Raw genomic sequence first — 16,991 nt, forward strand, 5'->3', positions numbered from 1 at the left:
ATAGCTAAAAGTGCAGGTGGTTAAACCGAATAGCACAGAACAAGGGAGCACCTTGTTTTGATACCAATTGAAAGTGCTAGCTATCGACTAGAGAGGGGGGGGTTGAATAGGCGATTTTTATGAAAAGGTTCAAAAACAGACAATGTCTACGAAGGTAGCGGAAGTAATACATGATCTAACAACACTGATGATTAAGATGAGCAGGCATGGCAGGTGTAGACCTCATACATGGATGCATGCATTGAAGATAAACACAAGAAGCATGAAGATAAATGAGCAAACAGATGAATGGCTTCAGAGAATATCTTCAAACACAGACAAGCAAGCAAAGGATTCACAGAATGATGCAGTAAGTAAAAGGGAGAGAGGATAGAGCAAGTAGCTCGGGGAAGACAATGATTTGTTTGACCATTTCCAACTGCTGTGACAGTTGTATGCCTGGTTAGGGAGTCTGAGATTAAACTTAGAAGACCTTGTCTTCACCTTATTCCCCTTGAGCTAAGGTCACCTAGACCTCACCCAATCACTTAGGTAAGTCTTCAAGGTAGACTTCCAAACCCTTACAGACTTTGTTCACCGGCAATCCACAATGGCTCTTGGATGCTCAGAATATGATGCCTAATCGACTAGAAGATCATAGTCTTCAAGTGTAATAAGTCATCAGTTCACTCACAACAGAATGTCTTCAGTGATGCTCAATCACTTTGGGCTTTGGTTGTTTTGGGTTTGTCCTTGCAAGGATTCTCTCTCAAAGGCTTCGGAGCAGGGTTGCTTTCAAACGACAAAAGTCGTGTACTTCTCTCTGAGCAGCCGCCAACTCATGGTGGAGGGGGGTGGCTATTTATAACCAGGGGGCAACCCGACATGATTTGTCCGAAATGACCCTGGGTCATTGGGGAACTGACACGTGTCCAATGGTCGGAATTTGAACCCATGCGGCAACTTGACTTGGGCTACAAGTAAAGCTGACTCATCCAACACAGGATAATATTTTCTCTCATTTGTCTTTGCTCCAAGACATAGGATTTTAGGTTGAGCATCACGTCACATTCTGACTTCGTTTACCTCTACCCCACTTGACAGTTGAAACTACCAAAAGACTATGTCTTCGTGCTTCATTGTCTTCAATGAATGTCTTCATGAACCATTATCTTCAACATGAATGTCTTCGTGAACCACCTTTGCCTTCAGTGTCTTCATACATTTTTAGGGGTCATCTTCGATGGGTAAACCGAATCAATAGGGACTTTTACCTGTGTTCTCCTGTGAATGTCACAAACACATTAATCCCACAACCAAGTTTGTTATGATCGTCATATTAGGGGCTTAGCCCAGTGGGTTGTGGCCCAAGTTATCTTATCCTTATTAGGGGCTTAGCCCAATTATCTTATCGTTTGCTTAGGAGTCAAGTAAACCTCTCTATATAAGGAGAGGAGATGTATCAATCTAATCAACCAAGAAGCAATCAGTATTTGCTCGGCTTCCCTTAGGGAGCCGGGAGACCTAACCCTAGCCGCCTCTTGCGCCGCCGCCGCCTCTTCTCCATCACGCAAGGACGGCGCCCAGCCGCCGGCCGCTGCGCCCTCGGCCTCGTCTTCCTCCATCTTTCCCCTACAGTCTCCGCCCTAGAACCGGCAGAACCCTAGCTCCTAACAAAGTTTGTTTTCAATACTTCAAAACCAACAAAGGGTGGCACTAGATGCATTTACAGAAACTTAAATGATAAGTGACTGTAGTGCTTCTACAAATTCATTCATACGATGCCTGTTCAGGAGTCAGGACAGAAGTGGATTGGGTATATGCATCATCGTGATTTCGAGTGTGAAATGTTGTAGATCTAAGACATAATAAAATCATCACTTCCTTAGCCATAAACCGAATAAATCACAGAACATATTGGAATCATCACCATGAACCAGCACAAGATTGATAAGTGGCCATATCAAGATCATACCTTTAACACAAGAATCAATCATAACCAGTAGCGACTTAGTGCAGCATCCCAGTTTTGTGAATGATATAGAAGACGTGGTGGTTTCTTGTAGCTCCAGCAACGGGCTACCAAAGCCGTAAATTGACCCGAGCTACATATGGATGGGAGGAACCTGCATAGCCGAACCTGCCTATGGAATCTCTGCAAAACAGAGTACACAGGGGAGCCATGCAGCCTGAAGTCACCATAGGGAAAATTATATCAAACAATTTGATCCAAATAAATTAAGAATCTTCTGCTTGTGAATGTTCAGCCCCATCCATTCGTGCAAGACAGACTACATGAGAGGCAGAGACTAACAATGTTTCTAACTGAAATAAGCTCCATTATCATAATATCATTAGACAAGCACTACGATGATCAGTAACACACCAAATGAATCAGCAATATTCTAGAGCTAGCAGAGAGCTTACAGCCCAAGCATACGCGAAACCGCGCAAGGAAGATGCCCACATCCATATCTCGACAACGGAGTCGATCCGTCACTCGGAGAGCTTACAACCCAAGCATACAATATTTGATTTGGTCGCTCCCCGACAGCAAGTCGATGTCATGCATTCTCATAGTCGTAGGTGGCCGGCGCTTGATCCTCGTCCCACTTCACGGCGCCACCATCCTCATACGTCCTTACCGGGGTTGGTAGATCCTGTGGAGGGCCAGCAGGGAAGACCAGTGAAGCAGGAGCACGCCTGGGCAGGTCATCGCTGTCATGGTAGGGCATCACGGGAAGGGCGTCGGCGCGGTCAAATGATGGCGGCGGTAGCGGCGGCGTCATGAGATTTTGTTTTGCGCTAAGGTTTTCTTTGCAGGGACATTTAGCGCTGAGTGGTTGCGGACACGGGACAGGGATATTTCTTCTACCGGTGGAGCTCGGTCAGCCTGCGGTAATTGCTAGGTCCACACAATCAGGATTAGATTAATCCTGACGGTTAAGATTTGCCTAAGAGAGATGAACTGGTGGTGCTGTTCTAGCTGTGTACGTTTGCTGGGGTGTGTTTAAGAAAGAAAAAGTTTGCTCTTTTATAAGTAGTAGAGAAATTGGGCCAGTAAAAGTACCTTTTCAGCCAGTGATATGTTCTAATTCCAGAGTGACCCTCAAGTGCAGAAGTGTGATATGTATGCAGGAGTGTTTGACTAAAGTTATTTGCAGTTCCAATGTATAACCTGGTGTTGTATTTGAGCACACCATCATTTGGAGAGAACTTGTCTTGATCAAAAACATCTTGTGCGACTTTGGTCAATAGTTTGTAGTAGTCAGCATGCCCAACATAACTGTTTTTAACATCAGTGAGCAGTGCCCCTAGTGTGTTTTAAATGTAGTTTTGGGGATGTCTGGTGTGGCCATTCTTATTAGGTGATAGCCTCACCTTAAATCGAATTTGCTAAAGAATTTTGCTCCAGTAAATCCTCCATAAGAGGCATGGGGAATTTGTTTTTAAAACGCAGTGGAGAACTCTCTGTAATTCACACATAATCTCCACCCCCATCCTTTTTTATGACCATTACCGCTGAAGAGGAATAGGGACTGAAACTGAGTTCATATAAGCAATGAGGTGCTCATTCTGCATCAGCACAGCACCCACCCGTGACCCCTATTGCGCAAGCGTCTGTTTCAATGGCAAATGGCAGCTTGAAATTTGGCAAGGCCAAAGACTGGGGTACGGGTCATCACTTGTTTTAAGAGCTCAAATGCTGATGTAGCATGTTCAGACCTGACAAACCCCTTCTTAGTCAGCAGCTGTGTCCGGGGTTTCGTGATGATACCATAATTCCGAACAAACTTGCGGTAGTATTCTGTTAATCCGAGAAACCCTCGCAATTCTGTAGCATTGGTGGGTACGGGCCATTTCTTCGGCTGTTTTTTCTGGATCCGTAGCCACCCCAGTGTCTGAAATAATATGGCCAAGATACTGAATGTTGCTTTGCCGGAGGAGTACTTGGACAGTTTTGCAAAGAACTTGTTTGCACGGAGCTGCTCGAGCACAAGGCGTAGGTGTTCCAGATGAGCTTCCCATGATACATTGTACACCAGGATGTCGTCCAAGAACACTATCACAATTTGTGAAGTAAAAGAGCAAAGACTGAGTTCATGACGCACTGGAACGTCGCTGGTGCATTCGTAAGACCGAAGTGCATCACATGGAACTGAAAATGCACGTGGTGTGTTTTGAAAGCCGTCTCCGGTTCATCTTCAGGGCGCATTCAAATCTGATGATAGCCTGCACGAAGATCTAGCTTTGAAAAGAACCTTGTGTGTGCGAGCTCATCGAGTAATTCGTCCACCATCAGGGGGGTACACATCTCCATTAGAGAAGGGGTTTGTGACGATTCACCAACTCTAGTATGCAGTGTATTGTGCTCTTTATGTAGGTGAACACACTAGGTGCCTGTGTGCCACATTTATACATCTGGTCCGTACACACAAGCACACATCTTCTACCCCGTCGCTTCAGGTATGCATCTTTCCTCTGTTTTAATGCTATAATAACCCCCCCTCCCTCCCATGCGTGCTTCTCTCCCATGGCACTGTGCTCTGGTGAATGGAGGAGAGAAGCCTCCAGGCATGCATCGGCCGCTGCACAGGAGCTGCAATGTGCCGGCAGCCATGTCTCTATCGTTGTTGTCACGTGGACAGCCGTGGCAACAGAGGAGAGCTGCAGCGGCGTCTAGCCTGTAATAGCTGTTGCATCAATTCCATTTTTTGGGTTCACTTGAGATCGATGAATCGGAAGGAAACTTGAGATGATTAGAGTTCGGTGAATCGGACATCAATTTCCGATCAAACCGAGCGAATTCGTACTCCGATCTAGATCTGGGAGCATAGTGAACATAAAACTAGTTAAAGAAGACGCACATTGCTTAAACAAATGGAATGAATAGTTTGCTAACTGGGGCCATAGCGAACATAAAACTATCCTAACAACATTTTCTTGTTTTGCACTTTCTTTCGTAAATAGATGATGTGTAGGACATGGGCGCAGTCTCCACCATGCAACGTGGACCATTAATTTCCATACAAGTATATCAGTAGAAGTAATATGAAATACTACCTCCGTCCCAAATTATAAGACATAAGTGTCTTATTTTTTTTCTGAGAAAACGCGAGAGGTTGCATTTCATTGCTTTGGAAAGAGAGAGGGTTTTAGTTACAATCCTCCAAGGAGGGAATTACAGTGCCCAAAGGCGCATCAATGAACGTCCCAAGTTTGCGGTACGATGGCTTGTAGCCCGAGGGCGCCGGCTCTGGCCCAGAGGGCGGCCTCGTCCTTGATCTTCGTGAGAAGGTCGGTCGCCGAGGGCCGTCCTCTGTCGAAGACGCAGTTGTTATGATGCTTCCAGATCATCCATGGACGAGGAGGGTCGTGGAGGCGAGCCCCTTGCGCATGGGTTGGGGGGTGTGCTGCCACGCCGTGTGCCACCAGTCGTTGAGAGAGGTCTCGCTGTCGGGCGGGGCGCAGGGGAGCCGGAGCCAATACAGTACCTCGTGCTAGATCTGCCGGGCAAAGGGGCAACCTAGGATAAGGTGGTGCATGGTCTCGGGGGCCTGGTCACAGAGGGGGCATCGCGCAGGGTGTTGCAGGCCGTGGTTGGCGAGGCGGTCGGCCGTCCAACATCGGTCCCACGAGTGATGTGAAGTCGGGTTGACCTAGAGGGTACCCGCGAGATAATTATGAGGCGCGGCCGGGCTGGCAGACACCAGCCCGCCCTAGAGTGGGCTGGTCTTGGCCCTTGCCGCAAGTCCTCAAGACCAAGGTAGTTAGAGTCGGGATTCGGAGTCGGATCGGTTTTCCTCAGACATAATCGAGTCGTAAGATCGAGTCGTGCAATCGAGGATTCTACTATATTTACTCAAATAAGATATTTTGTATGCACACAAGAAATTTATATGGGTTCTATAGAGTTTTGAAACTAAATATGGAGCAAAGAACATACAAATAAAGGCTAGTTGTATTCCACTTCATTTTATGCCTAACCAACCATCTAGCTCGCATGTATGGAACATATAAGAGAGCGAAATATATAGAACATTTAAACCTTCAATGCACGAAATTTACGTATGTTCTTTTTAGAGTGCGTGAATAGTCGATCACTTGTCTATCTGACCTACAGTGCTAAACCTTGAAGGGTCTTGCTCTCCTTCTCCGATCAATCTTGAAGCATCCTCCTTTTCACGCCAATTCCATATGTCGACAGGCCTGATCCTCAATTTCGATCTAGAGTTTCTAAGAGCTAGATCAAAGGTGTCTACGGTGAACATTTGGACTTGGGAGGGGAATAAAGGTCCATGAGGTATATGAAAGGGGGTTTGGATGATGGCATACTATTTTGCTACAACTAAACAAATGGCTTAGATAAGTTAGTAGAATCGGATGTAGTCCATAGCATAGTCGGGATTGTACAGTTTTGTACAGGATTCTATGATTTTGATCGCGACTCAACATGGATTCTACCTTATCCGGATTCATAGTGGGATTTGGATCGACATGCTTTCATAGGGTCGTGAAGTCGTAGGATTCTAGCAGTCGAATCAGGATTCTGACTACCTTGCTCAAGACAAGGCGACAGGAGTACTGATTGTCACCGCACGCTCCCAAGTCACTAACTAGATTGGGTATTTGATCTGAGTTGGCCATTGGCCTATACGCACTAACCACCACGTGGGAACATATATGGGCACTCAGCATAGTATGTATCAACCGAAGCTCTCCAGACGTCAGCGATTTAGTGGCGCGCGCTCGGGTGGCCCGCGTAAGCACCAGCCTTGTTTAAGGAGGTTGCCAGGACTGACACCGACCGCATTCGCAACATGCAGTATTGCAAAGGACGATTGACCCATGGCCCCTTCGCATTTAGGATGTAGACCGACGTGCTGGCCTCTCTGTTGAGGCTGGGCATGACCTAGGAAAGTGTGTCCGGCCAGAGTGATCAAGCATGTTGGGAAATGTGGTGCACCCCTGCAAGGAAGTTAATCTATTTGAATAGCCGTATCCTCGGTAAAAGGACGACTTGGAGTTGTATCCGATCTATACAACTAGAACTGGATACTGAGATGTAAATGGGATATGATGGCTTCGGGATTGCTTTGTCGCAGGGAGTCGAGAAAGGACCTCTGGGCGTTAATACTACAACATGCTTGCTTAATATATGCTATTCTATACTCTTCTAAATGCTGCAAGATGCTTGAAGATGCTAGCCTTCGATAGGCTAGGCTTTCCTTTCTCTTCTGGCATTCTGCAGTTCAGTCCACAGACACAACCCATTCCTTTGATACTGATGCATACTTAGTTTAGATCTGATGTAAGTCTTGCGTGTACTTTGGATGAGTACTCATGGTTGCTTTGCTACCCCTTTTCCCCCATACCCGATTGCTGTGATCAGAAGATGGATCCCAGGAGACAGATGCCACCACCGACGACTACTACTACCCGAGGGTGCCTACTACTACGTGGAGGCCATCGACAATCAGGAGTAGTTAGGAGGCTCTCGGGCAGGAGGCCTTGCCTTTTCGATTGTGTTACTTTTGTGCTAGTCTTCTTAAGGCAAATTTGTTTAACTTATGTCTGTACTTAGATATTTTTGCTTCTGCTGACTCGTTTATATTCGAGTTTCTATATTCGAGCCCTCGAGGCCCCTGGCTTGTAATATAAGCTTGTGTGACTTAATTTGTGTTTAGAGTTGTGTTGTGATATCTTCATGTGAGTCCCTGATCTTGATAATACATATTTGCGTGTATGATCAGTGTATGATTGAATCGGGGGCGTCACAAGTTGGTATCATAGTCGACTGCCTGTAGGAACCCCCTTTCCAACTCCTTGGCCGAAGTCGAATCTAGTCATTGGAAAGCTTTTACTAACATTGTTGTGTGGCTTATGGGCCCACATCACAATTGGGTGGTATTAGGATCTTTCATTCCTTGTCTATACTCTGGGACTTTGACCTCTCTTCTATTCGGGTTAAATGATTTTGCTAACTCTGACTCTAGGGTCTCATGATCACATCCACCCAAAGATTTGTATTAAGCCTTTATTGAATTTGGAGCCAGGATTTGCTTCACAATGTTCATGGACCGCATGATCCTTTTATGGAGGGCACCCTGTGTAGTCCCTTGCAGATACCTCGCTCCAACAGTTTTCTCCAAAGTTGATGTAGGCTTTGCTATGTCTCGTTATTGTATCCCTCCATCGCGTGCCTGCGCGCCGCCTAGTGGTCTAGCTGCGTGTGTTTTTGAACTCGTGCTGTCGATTTTATCCAACTCTGTGCGTGGATCTGTATGTCATGTTTGACTACTATGATGTATCTATCACACTTCCTCCTTTGTGCATGTTGCTTCATGAATGTGTAGCGACCCGACCTCAAACGGCCAAGCCTCTGTGTATCCGTGCCATCCTTGGATCGGTATGCTGGCACACACAGTACATCAATGTATATATCAAAGTGCAATCACATGTATAAATAACGTAAAACTGATATATACCTCATAAGTCTCAGCGGAAACAAACATAAGGGTGTGGAGTCCATCAACGCCAACGACAAGTTAAGTGTAGACCGTAACCCTACAACGTAACTCTTACTCGTCGTAGAAAATTCCTGCAACATAAGACGTTGCAGCCCTGTAGGTCAGTACATTGAATGTACTGGCAAGTCACATCATAAAAATAATGAACCTATTTATACATGCAATTTGGCTGGTGGAAAGCTCTAAGTTTAGTTTTTGCATAAAGCTAGTTTTTTCCTAGAATAAAAGATATTATTCTACCACTACTTTACAGCATAGGGTCAGTTGGTAAACCCAACTTAATCCATTCCCAAGGTTTTATTTAAAACCCAACTGTTTAATTAAGAGTGATGAGATCTCCCAGCATTTTCACTACTAGATGCTCAAGTTGTCCGTAATCGGGGACACGACTAATCGATTAGGTTTTAACACTCTGCAGAGGTTTGCGCACTTTCCCCCACAAGACTCGAACGCATCCCTTGGAGTTCTCGCACTGCCTGGCGTTTGAGAACAGGATGACCGAGACATAGCCTTTCGAAAATGTTTCCCCTTAACCCACGGATAGGCCGGTACACCTACATCATTCTACATCTGCTAGCCCATCCCGGAAGGGGTCACACTATCTACTCAACTAAGCCAGAGCCCATATTGGCTTGTGGCTGCACACGTAAGCTTCTAGACGTGAGAATACGATTGATCTCTTTGAGCCTGGGCGGACGGACCACTAGTGGTGCACCACCATGGATTTCCCATGCATGCTCCCACTGTACTTTGCCATCATTCAAACCAAACCTCCGCCCAGGTAGTTCATTAAGTTATCTTGGTTCGACATACTACTTTGTCACTCATCTCTCACAATGAACACTTCCCAATCCACGTCTACATTGGCGAGGCAAAATTAAATTTACGCGGTGGTGACAAAGGTATATGGTCCAAACCTACCTCAATGAACTACTAGGTAACGACATAGCCATCTGGCAACAATAAATCCTACCATGCAATCCTACCATAAAAGGACTAAGTGCATAATATAAAACATAGGTAATTGGAAGAATGGTCAAATGTGAACTTGCCTGGTAATAGTTGATGAAGATTATATCGCTCTCAGAAATTTACTTAATAGAGCTATTCGTCACTCTCCGATGAAAATCTATAAGGTCAAACATTGCACTCACATAAGCAATCATTTCAGAGAACCAAGAAGAACATGCAAAGCAAAAGTCTTGGAAAACCAAATGAACATTCAACACACTTAACTAGCATGGAAATATCCTAAATGCAACACAACCTAGGCATGTGGTTCAGAATTTGTGATGTGAAGCATAGTGCATACAAGGCATACGAGTAAAACTACTATGGACAGATCCTAAGTGTGTGAAAATTAGTGTGACAATGGTCCAAGTGATAGGGTTTGGCAACAGTGACACGATGCAAAAAGAATCACATCAATCGGAGCTACGGTTTAGGAGATATGGCCAGTTGAAGTTTGAATTCAAATCTGAATAAATTCAAATTTGAAATTGGCCAAAAGTTTTCAAAGTTGGTTCTCTGGATAAAGCTATTCGAGACGAACATTTTGCCGCTGGTTTCGTCGAATTTGGAGTTACGGTTAAAAAGATACGGCTATCCGAAGTTCAAGGACTAATCTGTAAAACTCAGGGACTAAACAGAAAAAGAAATAACTGCAAACAGGCCCCTGGCCACGTGGCGCACTGTGAAAGGCCAGAGAGTGTGCACTGCGGTAGCTATACGGTGAACGGCCACTGAATAATAAAAACAACTATCGTGGCTAAATAAAAAAACCGGAGACCGGTTTAACTAAAACCACGGTTAACCAAACTAAAACAAATCAATCTATAAATACAAAAAAACTAAACGAACGGGGAGGGGTTGCCTTACAGAAGCGACGACGACATCTGGAGACGGCGGCGCTGGCTTCAGGCGGCGGACGACGGACATGGCGGCGTCTCCGGCGGTCCTCAGCAGCGGCGAAGGGGTCGGGGAGACCGGGCGCGGCGTGGGCGGCGTGCTGGTGGGGTCGGCGGGCGGTGGGGTGGCCAACGACGAGCGGAGGGAGGCGGCGGAGCTCTGGTGCTCCGGCGAGAGCGCGGCGTGTCGGGGCGGCGTCTCCGGTGACCTAGAAGGCAAAAGAAGGTGTTAACTCGACGCGTGCGGACTCGGGCAACAAAAAGACGTAGTCGATGGAGGCCGGGGTGGCTCACGGGCGATGAAATCCTCCGGTGAACTAGCACGGCTCCGACGAGATCCAAGTGGCTACGACGAGCGATGCGAGGGGCGTGGTGACGAACGGGTTAGCTGAATAGAGGGAGGGGGTCGAGGGCTTCTTATAGGCGCGGAGAGAGGGCTCGAGAGTGAGGGATAAGCTCTATCCCTAGAGCTTCGGCCGGCGGTTGCGTGCGCGTGCTCATCCAACAGGAGGAGCGGGAGGTTGGGGACGACGGGGTGGGGCCCTCCTGGCAGCTGCGTGCGAGCGAGAGGGAGACGTCGGGCGTGCGAGGGCGCTCGGGCGCTTGCCCTGGGCCGAATTGGCCAGCGGCTGGCTGGGCCGCGGGGTGCTCCTGGGCTGAGCTGGCCACGGTCCAGGTGGTGTGTGTGTGTTTTAAAAAAAACACAAAGGAACTGTAGTAGAATAAAAAAACATAGGCATATTATATACCAAAATGTTCAGAAAATTGCCAAGAATAAGATGAACTATTTTTAAAGTTCAAATAAATTCCATAAAAATTCATAAAAGTCAAACAGTGCTACTGTTGCATTTAAAATCAATAAAAATCATTTTTAAAATAGCAAAATGATTTCAAATTTATTTTCTCCTAATTTTCCATTGAAGGGAATCATTTTACCCTTATTTCCATTTATTTATTTTTAGGAGAAAATATTTTGAAAAGAAACTCAAATAACTCCCAGTTGGATTTAAATTTGGAATTTCAAACAACTTCGAATGGAGAATGGGTTTCAAATAACTTCAAAGTGACTTCCATTTTATTTCTTTGAAACTTCCAACTCTCTTTCTTCAAATATGAAGAAGTCATTTTATCTTCCCTCATGAACTCATTGAGCTGCTTAAACTTTCTAAATTTAAAATATTACAAAATGGAATTCAAATCATTTTCAAACCCCCTTTCATTTCTTTAAATGGAAGAAGTCATATCATCTTCACTCTAGGGTTTTGTGATGAAATTAATTTGAATTCAGGAAGATCAAAATGCAAGATGCAAAGTTTTGGGAAAGTCCTTTTATTCCCTCTCATTCAACTTTCAAAAAGTTTTCAATTTCCAATCATTTTCACACAATCAATCACACAACAATCAAACAAACAATCATAATAATTTATTTAATATAACATTCCAAAATTTAGAATTTTGGGATGTTACAGAATGATTCATATTATCTGGAATTGCTCAATGCTAAACTACCCCTGTTACCTTCTAGTAGGATGGTTAGGCCCGCTGGTCGTGGCCATGGTGCCAACAATCCACCACCGCCCGAATTCATGGTTGGAATGATACATCAGTTTAAGCTAAATCGCCAGTTCATGGAAGGAGTCATGGCTCAGTTCCCGCGCCCTGATATGAATCAGCAGCCAACCCTAGTAACTCTACAAGACTTTGCATGCCTCAACCCTGCCATCTACCGCAGCTTAACACTACCTCTGGATGCTGATGACTGGCTTCGTGACATCACTTATGAGATGGAGTCTGCTAGTGTTGCTCTTGTGAACCATGTCACTTTTGCTTCCTACTATCTGAATGGTCCCGCCGCTCAATGGTGGGATAGCCACAAGCGTTCACTACCTGTTGGAACAACCATCTCTTGGCCGGATTTCCAAGTTGCCTTTCGTGCCCGCTTCATTCCTTAGGGAATTATGGACAGGAAAAAGCGCGAGTTCCGCAACCTCATCCGGGGCAACAAGGTTGTGGATGCATATCAGCGGGAGTTCTTGAATTGTCCTGTTATGCTGAAGAAGACATTGCTACTGATGCTCGTAGGCAAGAAAAGTTTCGTGATGGACTTCACCCTGATTCAAGCTTGCGCTACTTGTGCATGACTTTGCTGATTTCGCCACCTTGGTGAATAAGGCCATCCAGGTCGAAACTAGTCTGCAGGAACACCAGGGATCCCTTAGGCACAACCGTGACGTTGGCTCATCTTCGGGCCCGCCCTCGTAGAGGCGTCAGATATGGATTCTCAATAGTATGTACCGTCCAACTGCACCTGCTCCAAGACCGTCTTATATTGCACCACGTCTGCCTCCTCCACCACCTAGGCAGCCAAGACTTTCAGCTGCACCACCTCGAGCTCCTGCTCCAAATCCCAATGATGGTCTGTGCTTCAAGTGTGGCCTTCCAGGTCACCGTTCCAGGAACTGCCCTAAGAGTCAGTACCAGCTAGCACTTCCACCAACTGGTCGTGGTAACAATCAGCCCTGCAACAACAATGCCAGGCCTCATGGTCGTGGTCATGCTAACAACATCGATCCGAATGAAGCTCAAGACTAGCCTGCAACTGTGCTGGGTACTCTCCTTGTTAATTCAATACCAGCTTCTATTTTATTTGATACAGGAGCAACACATTCTTTCATGTCACAAGATTTTGCATTCATGCATGGCATTAAATAGAGATGAGCACTCCGATATTGGTACACACCCCCGCGGGCCAATGACAAACCACCATGGTTAGCCACAATGTCATCATTGAAATAGAAGGGTTGGAATTTCATGCCTCCCCCGTTATGTTGAAGTCTTCCAATATAGGCCTCATTCTGGGAGTGGATTGGTTGAAATCGCATACTACTTCTATCGTTTGCGCCACCAAAACTGTCCACCTCTTACACCCTTCAGATGAGATAGTAAGCTACCACGATCGTCTGGTTCAAAATGCCGAGGCATGGCTTTATTCCTTGAATGCGTTGAATGCATCACCACTTGAGGGAATTGAACACATTCCAGTCATTTACGACTTCCAAGATGTCTTTCCAGAAGAACCCCTAGGGATACCTCCTGCTCGGGCTGTCGAGTTCATCATCGACTTGAAACCAGGCATCGTTCCTATCGCCAAACGACCCTACAAGATGCCACCTCTTGAACTCCTTGAACTTAAGGAGGAAATCGACAAATCTTCGCAATGGATTCATTCGTCCAAGTTCCTCTCCTTGGGGAGCAACTTCTCTCTTTGTGAATAAGAAGGATGAAACGAACCGTTTGGTCCAAGACTACCGTCCTATCAACCAAGCAACTATCCAAAACAAATATCCGCTTCCTCCGATCAATGATCTATATGATCAACTGGCTGGTTCATCAGTATTCTCTAAACTCGACTTGAGGTTGGGTTACCACCAGATCCGTGTTCGTGAAGAGGATATTTCAAAGACCGCCTTCATTACTCAATATGGTTCTTATGAGTACACTATCATGTCTTTCGGATTAACCAATGCTCCAACGACATTCTTGTCGGGGAACGCAGTAATTTCAAAAAATTTCCTACGCACACGCAAGATCTATCATGGTGATGCATAGCAACGAGAGGGGAAGAGTGTTGTCCATGTACCCTCGTAGACCGTAAGCGGAAGCATTATGACAACGTGGTTAATGTAGTCGTACGTCCTCACGATCTGACCGATCCTAGTATCGAAAGTACGGCACCTCCGCGATCTGCACACGTTCAACTCAGTGACGTCCCATGAACTCTCGATCCAGCTGAGTGTCGAGGGAGAGCTTCGTCAGCACGACGGCGTGATGACGGTGATGATGATGCTATCGGAACAGGGCTTCGCCTAAGCACCGCTACATTATGACCGAGGTGGATTATGGTGGAGGGGGCATTGCACACGGCTAAGGGATCAATGATCAACTTGTGTGTCTATGGGCTGTCCCCAGGCCACTTATATAAAGGATGGAGGGAGGAGGAGGCCGGCCCTCATAGGGCGCGCCCAAAGTGTGGAGTCCTACTAAGACTCCTTAGTCCTAGTAAGATTCCACCTCCCACATGGAATAGGAAAACGGGAAGGGAGAAGGAGAAGGAAGGAAGGGGGCACCCCCTTTCCCTAGTCCAATTCGGACCAGTCCATGGGGAAGGGCCGTGGCCACCCTTGAGGCCTTTCTCTCCTTTCCCGTAGGACCCATTAAGGCCCAATATGAATTCGCATAACTCTCCGGTACTCTGGAAAATAACCGAATCACTCGGAACCTTTCCGATGTCTGAATATAGCCTTCCAATATATCGATCTTTACGTCTCGACCATTTCGAGACTCCTCGTCATGTCCCCGATCTCATCCGGGACTCCGAACAAACTTCGATCATCAAATCACATAACTCATAATACAAATCGTCACAGAACGTTAAGTGTGCGGACCCTACGGGTTCGAGAACTATGTAGACATGACCGAGACTCATCTCCGGTCAATAACCAATAGCGGAACCTAGATGCTCATATTGGTTCCTACATATTCTACGAAGATCTTTATCGGTCAAACCGCATAACAACATACGTTGTTCCCTTTGTCATCGGTATGTTACTTGCCCGAGATTCGATCGTCGGTATCTCAATACCTAGTTCAATCTCGTTACCGGCAAGTCTCTTTACTCGTTCTGTAATGCATCATCCTGCAACTAACTCATTAATCATATTGCTTGCAAGGCTTATAGTGATATGCATTACCAAGAGGGCCCAGAGATACCTCTCCGATAGACGGAGTGAAAAATCCTAATCTTGATCTATGCCAACTCAACAAACACCATCGGAGACACCTATAGAGCATATTTATAATCACCCAGTTACGTTGCGACGTTTGATAGCACACAAGGTGTTCCTCCGGTATTCGGGAGTTGCATAATCTCATAGTCAGAGGAACATGTATAAGTCATGAAGAAAGCAGTAGCAATAAAACTGAACAATCATTATGCTAAGCTAACGGATGGGTCTTGTCCATCACATTATTCTCTAATGATGTAATCCCGTTCATCAAATGACAACACATGTGCATGGCTAGGAAACTTAACCATCTTTGATTAACGAGCTAGTCAAGTAGAGGCATACTAGGAACACTCTGTTTGTCTATGTATTCACATATGTACTAAGTTTCCGGTTAATACAATTCTAGCATGAATAATAAACATTTATCATGATATAAGGAAATATAAATAGCAACTTTATTATTGCCTCTAGGTCATATTTCCTTCAGTCTCCCACTTGCACTAGAGTCAATAATTTAGTTCACCTCGTCATGTGATTTAACACCAATAGTTTTCATCTTTATGTGATTAGTTCACATCTCCATATGACTAACACCCAAAGGGTTTACTAGAGTCAATAATCTAGTTCACATCGCTATGTGATTAACACCCAAAGAGTGATCATGTTTTGCTTGTGAGAGAAATTTAGTCAACGGGCCTGCCACATTCAGAGCCGTATGTATTTTGCAAATTTTCTATGTCTACAATGCTTTGCACGGAGCTACTCTAGCTAATTGCTCCCACTTTCAATATGTATCTAGATCGAGACTTAGAGTCATCCAGATCGGTGTCAAAGCTTGCATCGACGTAACTCTTTACGACGAACTCTTTGTCACCTTCATAACCGAGAAACATTTCCTTATTCCATTAAGGATATTTTTGACCGTTGTCTAGTGATCCACTCCTGTATCACTATTGTACCCTTTTGCCAAACTTATGGTGAGGTACACAATAGGTCTGGTACACAGCATAGCATACTTTGTAGAACCTATGTCTGAGACATAGGGAATGACTTCTCATTCTCTTTCTATTTTCTGCCGTGGTCGGGTTTTGAGTCTTTACTCAACTTCACACCTTGCAACACAGGCAAAAACTCCTCTTTTGACTGTTCCATTTTGAACTACTTCAAAATCTTGTCAAGGTATGTACTCATTGAAAATATATCAAGCGTCTTAATCTATCTCTATAGATCTTGATGCTCAATATGTAAGTAGATTCACCGAGGTGTTTCTTTGAGAAACTCCTTTCAAACATTCCTTTATGCTTTCCAGAAAATTCTACATTATTTCTGATCAATAATATGTCATTCACATATACTTATCAAAAATGTTGTAGTGCTCCCACTCATTTTCTTGTAAATATAGGCTTCACAGCAAGTCTGTATAAAACCATATGCTTTGATCACTTTATCAAAGCATATATTCCAACTCCGAGATGCTTGCACCAGTCCATAGATGGATCCCTGGAGCTTGCTCACTTTGTTAGCACCTTTAGGATCGACAAAACCTTTTGGTTGCATCATATACAACTCTTCTTTAAGAAATCCATTAAGGAATGCAATTTTGACATCCATTTGCCAGATTTCATAAATGCGGCAACTGCTAACATGATTTGGACAGACTTTTAAGCATGGATACGAGTGAGAAAATCTCATCGTAGTCAACACCTTGAACTTGTCGAAAATATTTTTGCGACAATTCAAGCTTTGTAGATAGTAACAGTACTATTAGCGTCTGTCTTCCTCTTGAA

General features: G+C 45.1%; 1 protein-coding gene across 8 annotated transcripts in view; it reads left to right on the forward strand.

Annotated features, from left to right (window-relative positions):
• Positions 1–8,197, forward strand: part of LOC125521988 (pentatricopeptide repeat-containing protein At5g65560) — a 32,091-nt gene extending 23,894 nt beyond the window's left edge. For 4 of the 8 annotated variants that reach the window (XR_007289571.1, XR_007289575.1, XR_007289576.1 and 1 more), the window contains one exon: positions 7,373–7,739. The gene's annotated coding sequence lies outside the window, so the exon portion shown is untranslated. Of the gene's footprint in view, positions 1–7,372 lie in introns of all 8 variants that reach the window. The other 4 variants (XR_007289578.1, XR_007289574.1, XR_007289569.1 and 1 more) reach the window with 4 other exon arrangements.
• The last annotated feature ends 8,794 nt before the right edge of the window (positions 8,198–16,991 follow it).

The sequence above is a fragment of the Triticum urartu genome, chromosome 7, assembly GCF_003073215.2.
Source record: "Triticum urartu cultivar G1812 chromosome 7, Tu2.1, whole genome shotgun sequence".
NCBI lineage: Eukaryota > Viridiplantae > Streptophyta > Magnoliopsida > Poales > Poaceae > Triticum > Triticum urartu.